The sequence below is a fragment of the Schistosoma mansoni genome, chromosome 1 (genome assembly GCF_000237925.1).
Source record: "Schistosoma mansoni strain Puerto Rico chromosome 1, complete genome".
Taxonomy (NCBI): domain Eukaryota; kingdom Metazoa; phylum Platyhelminthes; class Trematoda; order Strigeidida; family Schistosomatidae; genus Schistosoma; species Schistosoma mansoni.
In genome coordinates this window covers 10,601,349-10,609,043 of record NC_031495.1, presented here as the reverse complement: position 1 = coordinate 10,609,043, position 7,695 = coordinate 10,601,349, and the positions used below count along the sequence as shown (strand labels likewise).

The following is a 7,695-nucleotide window of genomic DNA, read 5'->3' as shown; positions in this document are numbered from 1 at the left end:
ACAAGTGTATAAATATCTTCCTTTTTTTTCTATTATACTTGTGGATTCGATTTTCTTGACTCAATTTTTTTTAGAGGAACATTTTCGTTGTTTCAATCACTGTCTCTTTTCTTTCAAAGAAGAAAACGTTTGTTCAGTGGTTATGCCTCTCTCTCTATATATATATATATCATCATGAATTTATATTAAGAATCTTCTGGTTAATCGGATCTACTTAAGTATGTACTTGCTTTTTGTAAATGATTATGCGTCTAACTTTCATGATGATTATCTCTCAAGAGAATGTAATATAAAATGTTAATTATTCAATCATTTCTTTACAAGAATTTCATTTATTGCTCATTTTTTAATTATTCATGGCCATAATTAGTTAAATATTTCGTCTGACATGATAGTTAGATACACCATAAAAACAAACATTTTGATCTATGTCTCATAATTTATTCAAAACCTTTAAATATTTTCTATTCTTAATTAGGTTCTTTTAAGTAGTGTATACTGAAACTGATTGTTAATATTACTACTTTTTTTTTAACCATTTTTTAAAAATCTCTTTGGCTGTGATTTATTATTATTATTATTATATCATGTAGTTTTAATAATCTTCGTCTTTCCATTGCATTATCTAGATCTATTCAAGGAACTAATTGTTTTGAACATGATTTATTAATCAGATTCTATTATGTAAATCTGTTTTGATTAGGATCGAAATAACATATGATATTTAAATGTTCTACATGGTGTGTGATAGATTTTGTTGAATGCATCTCTTCATACCTTATTATTTTTATCTTCTGCTTTTCATTTAACTTCTTTTTCAGAAAATATGGTTTATAAGTAAGATTATTCACGTCATTTTAAAGTACGAATGTATTGCTTGATAAAGTTGTCTCTCTAACCATCGCTCTTTCCCAAATCATTCAGTACTTATATAATACTACGCTACGTTTTTAACGATGTTATTAATATAATCGAAGGTTTTCTCACTAAATCGCGAAAGGAGTTAAGTAATATATATATATATATAGGTTGATTTGCCTTGTCTTCTTTGCTTTTACGCAATAAAGCTATTCAATATCACTTGAATATTTCCATCGAATTGCCTAACAAGAGACTACAAAATAATGTTATTCCAACTTGTTACCGATTACTCGAAGAAATGGTCTTGTGATATGAGAAGAAGAATGATTATACTTTTTATAATATTAAAATAGTTGAAATTTGTTAGTTTGAATTATGCAAATTTGTTGTGAAGTTGAAATTAAAATTAGGATTCAAAGTATCAACATGTTGACATGTTTCTTTGTTTCTTTCAGTGGAAACAATAAGGTAAAAATCAGATCCAAGCAACAGAATTATCTAATGACAAACATTTTGTCGTGCAAATCTTGCTGTATCTAACGAACATTAAAAATTGAACTCCATGTGATTAGTAAACAGCTTAGAATGGTCGGTAATGTTTGTTGGACTCTTGAGTGATCAAATAACAGGAGTTGTTGAAAAAATATCAGTCACAAACGTAAATGACATCATACAGTAGGATACAAAACAGAATAGCAGTCCTAAAAACTAATTTAGATGTGTGGAAAACACTCTAGTAACACAATCTTTCAACAAAGAATCATCGTTTGGTACATGCAATAATAAGGATAAGTTAGTATTTTTCTTTCTACAATTTCAGCAATATTTGTTATCATTTTTTAGAAAGGAGGAATAGAAAAAATGGACGTATTTGATTTTCTCATGGTTTTTTAATAATAAATATGTTATCACATTAAGCAAAGATGAATAGTGGCTAGCAGTGGAATCCAGGACGCGCGTTTCGTCCTATTCGGGACTCGTCAGCTGGCTGTACCTGCATCTCAGAGTTGATATTCACTCTGGGACTCGAACCCAGTACCTTTTGCTTCAAACGCCATCACGTTATTCACTTAGCTACTGAATCCTGATAGCCACCTGTTTGTGCAATGGGGTGAATTTATATTCACTTCGTGTTGTTTACTTGTACCTTCCCTTTGATGCCTAGGACTGCAACTGATCAGTCTCTTGCTGGCATACGTGCATCCTGACGAAACGCGCATCCTGGATTCCATTGCTAGCCACTATCCATCTTTGCTTATAAAGCTTGTGACTTCAGGCAATATTGAGGCAGTCCGCACAGGATGCACATATGCCAATAAGAGACCGATCCATTGTAGTCTTAAATAACAATGGGAAGATATAAGTAAACAACACCCGGTGAATGTGTTATCTTAACTAGTAAATTAATCGACATGAAATAGGATAAAAATGTTCTATCCTTTTACCACAGTGAAATGAATGGATTAGAGCACTAAGCACAGAACTAGGTTGACCGATTTAATTCTGATATAAAACAGGCAGATGGAATTTAAAATATTGTTTTTCTACTAGGTTACATAAGTTCACAATCAAAAAGTAGAGCCTGTGTTATGGAAAATTAAGTTGTCGAAAACAAATATCCAATATCCTTGAGGGATTATTTTAGTAATGTGCTTTGTGGATAAATCTTTTGATGTTCTATCATTAGGCTTCAGAATTCTAGGATACAGGAAATCATAGAAACCATACAGACATAGAGATCCTTCATTAAATATTTGATTATTTAGACGGTAGATCTAGTGTTATCATCTATTATAGGGCAAAAAATATTTTGAAGAAATGTGGTTGATTGTTGCCATTGGTACTTGGGACTCGTCAGCTGAATGTACTTGGATCTCAATACTGATGTTAACACGAGGTGAATCCAGTTGATCAGTACAAAATGGGACGAAACACGTGTCCTAGATTCTAATGATTCCCGAAATCGGTATATTTTAAATAACTTGTGACATAAGGGTTATGTAGAAAGAATCCACAAAAGATGCTCTCATATCAACCAAAACTGATCGTGATTCAATCCTTAATATCAACAATGGGGATATTTCACACTCCTACTCATGATGATATAAGTCAGTTAATTAGTTAACTTTCGGAGTAAATTTTAAACTAAATTTAATCAATATATCCTTTACGTTTCCAATCAAATTATATCGGCAATAGTGTTTTTTTTATCATTGTCTAAGTTTACTGGCTAATATATAAAATACGCATATCGATAATTGGTTATATTTCAGTACAATATAACTTCTCCATCAAAGAGAATCCGTTCCAATCATTCATTTATCTATTCAATCATAGACAACTAATATTTACAAGCCTATCACTATATATATATATATATATATATATATATATATATATAGTGACAGGCTTGTAAATATTAGTTATTTATGATCACAAGAATATAAATAGCACAATTAGAAATTGAGATCGATAGTGTGTTCAAAAGTAAACTTATTTGAGTATTACTATAATTGTGGTCCAATTAAGATAAAAAAGTACTTTGTATTGAATGATCAGATTTTATTAGTTAGCGGTTTGTTGTATTCGGAACTTTTTGATTATATATAGTTTTACTATAATGACTACTTACGATAGAGTTCTGCAAAATCATGCAGCTGATAAATGAATAAGAGTATAAATGTAGGAATAAAATATTGAGGAAAAATTTGCTAGCGAATGAGATTATCATTAGTTACTAATTTTGTGTTATACATCACTTGTTTCAAACTCTGAATATGATGATTTTCTCACACGCAAATTATTATCGTAATCTAGAGAATTGGACAGTAACTTCATGGATTGATATCACATTTTGGTTTACTGACCACGAGCTTTTTTCCAACTTACTTTTTCACTACGAAGCATAGCAACAGTCCATTTTAAAATAAGCTCAAAAATAGTCTTGCCCAACCAGCATTGAATAGATGCATCTCTGGAACATCTAGAAAAATGAAGGAATTTGTATTACGTTTTGATTGAATAGCTATTTACTTTTTACTATATTTAAAATGTCTTCAGAAGTTTTTAAACAAAATCATTGGAAAACCTTTAAACAAACTTGATTTTCCTCATATAGACTAAACTTAGAATAAAGCATCTATTCATATTTCGCTCCGTTTTTCTATTGTTCGAGTCCAAGAGGAGAAATACTATGGAGATTGAGGAACCAGCTAGAACGTCCGAAACAAGCGTTCAAGTGGAAGACTCATCAATTAGTAGGATTATTTATAATTGATACGTATTTTCCTATGCATTTCCTTGTCTTCTACTCATCTACAGATCTCGGTTTTTAACAATTCTCTCTAAATATCTATAAAAATAAATTACATTTAAGTGACTTTTCTCATTTTTATTAGGTTTAAAAAGACAATCGCTTTAAAAATTGAACTTCCTGTTACTTTAAATTGCTTAATTACTTATTTATATATCTGAACGTAACAAGAGGATCGAGAACGACAACAATTTAACCTTTTACCCGCAAAAGTGTTGTACATGATCTTTCATCCCTATGAATAGTAGTAAATTAAATCCATCTTCTGTAGTCGTTACCTCAGCCATACTTCAACAAAGAATAATTTATGTCCACCTCTCGCAAAAACTTTAAACAGCTGAGCTGAATATCCAAGTCACACAGAAAAAGCTAACATGATAGTCTATTTTGTCACCAAGGTGATAAATCTTTTCATCTCCCAGTTGTTACTTGTTAAATGTAAGACTTATATGTGACCTTTGAAATTCAGAAGGTTATTGCATTTTTGATTAGTGTACATGAGAATTTCTTAGAAAAAATAGGAGAACGTGCAGCATAAAGATTTTTTGGTTGATGGAAAAACATGCGAATACAGTCTTTGTGAGCTACGAATACCTTCGTCTAGTTATAGAAAAATGTGGGGCAATCTTGTTATGTATGTTCACCAGAATACTGTGCTAGCTGACAGATGGTGGAACATGAATGGTCAGCTTTAAGGAATAACTAGGTGCTTGTACACATAGCGTCGTACAATTTTTTCCACTGAGATGAACTGATGATACAAGCCACTACTTCATTCATTATCGTTCCTTCCTTACTCGTTACGAACCACTTTGTCTACTTATTGATCCCTTTTCTTTTCCTTATTTTCTTTCTTCTACTTCATTGTATTTAGACCTCCTGAACATAGAAATAAAAACAAATTTTCAATTCTTCGAGTAAGCGAAAGATTATTTAATAAAGCGACCACAGTCGATTCCAGAGCATTATTCATTTAGTAACAAAATCATTCATGAAACCCCAAAATATACGAACTGCCAACTATCTGCCGGATTCAAGATAAATATTACGGCCGGTTAGGTGGAATGATATTACTGAACGTTACTGAAGACCTGAGAACGTTTATTATTATTATTATTTGTTTTCAGTATCTGAGTACTCTATGTCGGGGAAATTTATAAGCTCATTGTGTTCAACCACATCATTTTAAGTAAGAATGCTGGTATTTAGTACAAATAATGTGTAAATAATTTGGAAGTGCGGCAGCGTAATTGATATGATAGAGGCAGTTTTATTAATTACAGTTATCATAAAACAATAAATCTAACAACTTAAATGCGTTTTATGCATGTCATTTTACTGTATTAACTGTTCAGTAAATTTTCACAACTTCATATTACTGATTTCATTATCTTGTGCATTTCGTCTAGGAGCAATTTAATAAAAATTTACTAACTTCTGTGACAGATTCAATCATTTGAATTTTATAGATACAGACATTCCTTTTGAGAAAATATATAATAAAATAGTGAAATTCATTCTATTAAATGTATCTTGCTTCCAAACTATATTACTTCTTTACTTGATGTTTTGTGTGTTACACTATACTAAGTATTAGCAATCAGTAGTTTGATTTATATTCGTCTATTTCTAAATCTTGAGTATTCATGTTTACATTTAGTCACTTAAGGCAGCCGCACAAACTCTTATTATAATGTTGTCATCCATTTTCGTACTTGTGGCAGTGTCTCTTCACCTCTTACTCCATTAATTTATTATCATGTGGTACTTCTTAAAACTTGCTAAATCGTTAACAGGTTCTAGTCTTTTTCCTATGATTGATAAGATTTTACCATTACATAATCGTAGTTAGTTTTCTACTTTGCGGCTTGTGCTATATCTACCTGGTATATTTATCTTTCTCTTTGCTGTTGTAGGCTTACTTGGATCTTCGATCTTCAGGTCAGAGGCTTTATAAGCTGTCTTCAAGAACCATAATACGATGTAGTAGTAGTAAGCTTCGAAGCATATCGAGTTGACTACTCATGTCAAAATAAAGGCGAGAAAGTTAAATACATTAGAGTTATCAAAAACAAGCATAAAGAAGGTACTGAAAAACTTAAATATCTGAAAGTTGGATGTTTGTAAATGACAATTCTCAATGACAATACAAATAGTATACCAATAATTCAAGCGAGAATTAGCTAAAAGAATCTTTAGTTATGCTAGGAGATTAGTGAATAATTCTATCTAACTCATAAAACACTCAAGTCGATGAAAAAGAAGTAAGGTCAGATGTATAAATCAGGAATCATGTAAGAGCTAAATGTGGATGGCTATGCTTCGGTGACACATCACTCAACCTCGATCTTACCATAAATGGTGAAGTGTTATCTAGGTTACACACAGTAGTAGACCTAGGAGTTAGGTACTCCTACGACTTGTCGTTTACCGAACAGATAATGAAACAAACTTCCTAGTCTCAACGCCTTATAGGTTACATAACTCGGAACCTTTATAACAACGAAACACCTATTTTAATGTACAGAGTTTGTGTTCGACCACTCCTTGAATACTGCGAGTTTAGTCTTAGTAGCGCGCGCATAAAGGACAAATTAGGGCTGGAATCAGTACAGAGACGATTTACACTTCTTACTCTTGGAACTGATTGTACCTTGACATATAATTCTAGGTGTAATAAACTTGGACTCGACTATTTATGGAAGAGCAGACTCAAACTAAATCTTATCTTCTTTTTCTTCAAAATACTTAACAAACTATCCTTCACATCTAACCAGGCGATTCAATATGCAGAAACTTCACACTGCGACATTCGTAACTGTTTGTCTTTAGCGAAACAAACATATTCTAGATCTTCTATCTATATGAATTACTTTACCTGTAAATTTTCTAAACTCTGGAATAATCTACCACAAACTATCCCTACGATAAAATCTCTCCCACTATTTGTTCGCTCCATTGATGCACCCTGCTCTTCTGAAAATGCATTAAATGCCCTAGCGCCTGTAAATGTATCTTACTCCATAAGTGATATTATAGGAACTTTAAATGTTTATCCACTTACATTAACACTGTTACTAGCAACTTTAACTCGTTTGAATAATATCTAACATGAACAGTGGTAAACCTGACAGACATATTTTGGCAATCATTGTTTTGTTGTTCCTTGCTCTCTGCTTTAATATTACTTTCTCTAGTTGTAGATATTTATCAATAACTCGCTCTCGCACTGGAAATAACCTTAAAGAACAACGTTCATAAATCATCTAGCTATCCACTTAAGAAAAAAATTAAAAGTTCCCTGTTGATGCATTGGATTGCCGTGATACATGTCATAAATAAACTACTTAACAAATACTGAACCAGCAAACATAAAACAATCTTATATCACATGTTTGTTCTCTACATCAAATGTTGTTATTTATATCAAATTGATCATGCCTGTAAACTGGTGTGAATTCTGTAAATATTATTTTCAGAATATATTATTATTATCCTCATTATTCACAAATATTCTCCTC

The 7,695-nt window shown here is 31.5% G+C and overlaps 1 non-coding gene across 1 annotated transcript; it reads right to left on the bottom strand.

Annotated features, from left to right (window-relative positions):
- Positions 1 to 1,873: 1,873 nt before the first annotated feature.
- Smp_tRNA_01704_Pseudo_TTG.1.1 lies at positions 1,874 to 1,944 on the bottom strand. The gene has a single exon. It is a non-coding gene (tRNA).
- Positions 1,945 to 7,695: the final 5,751 nt, after the last annotated feature.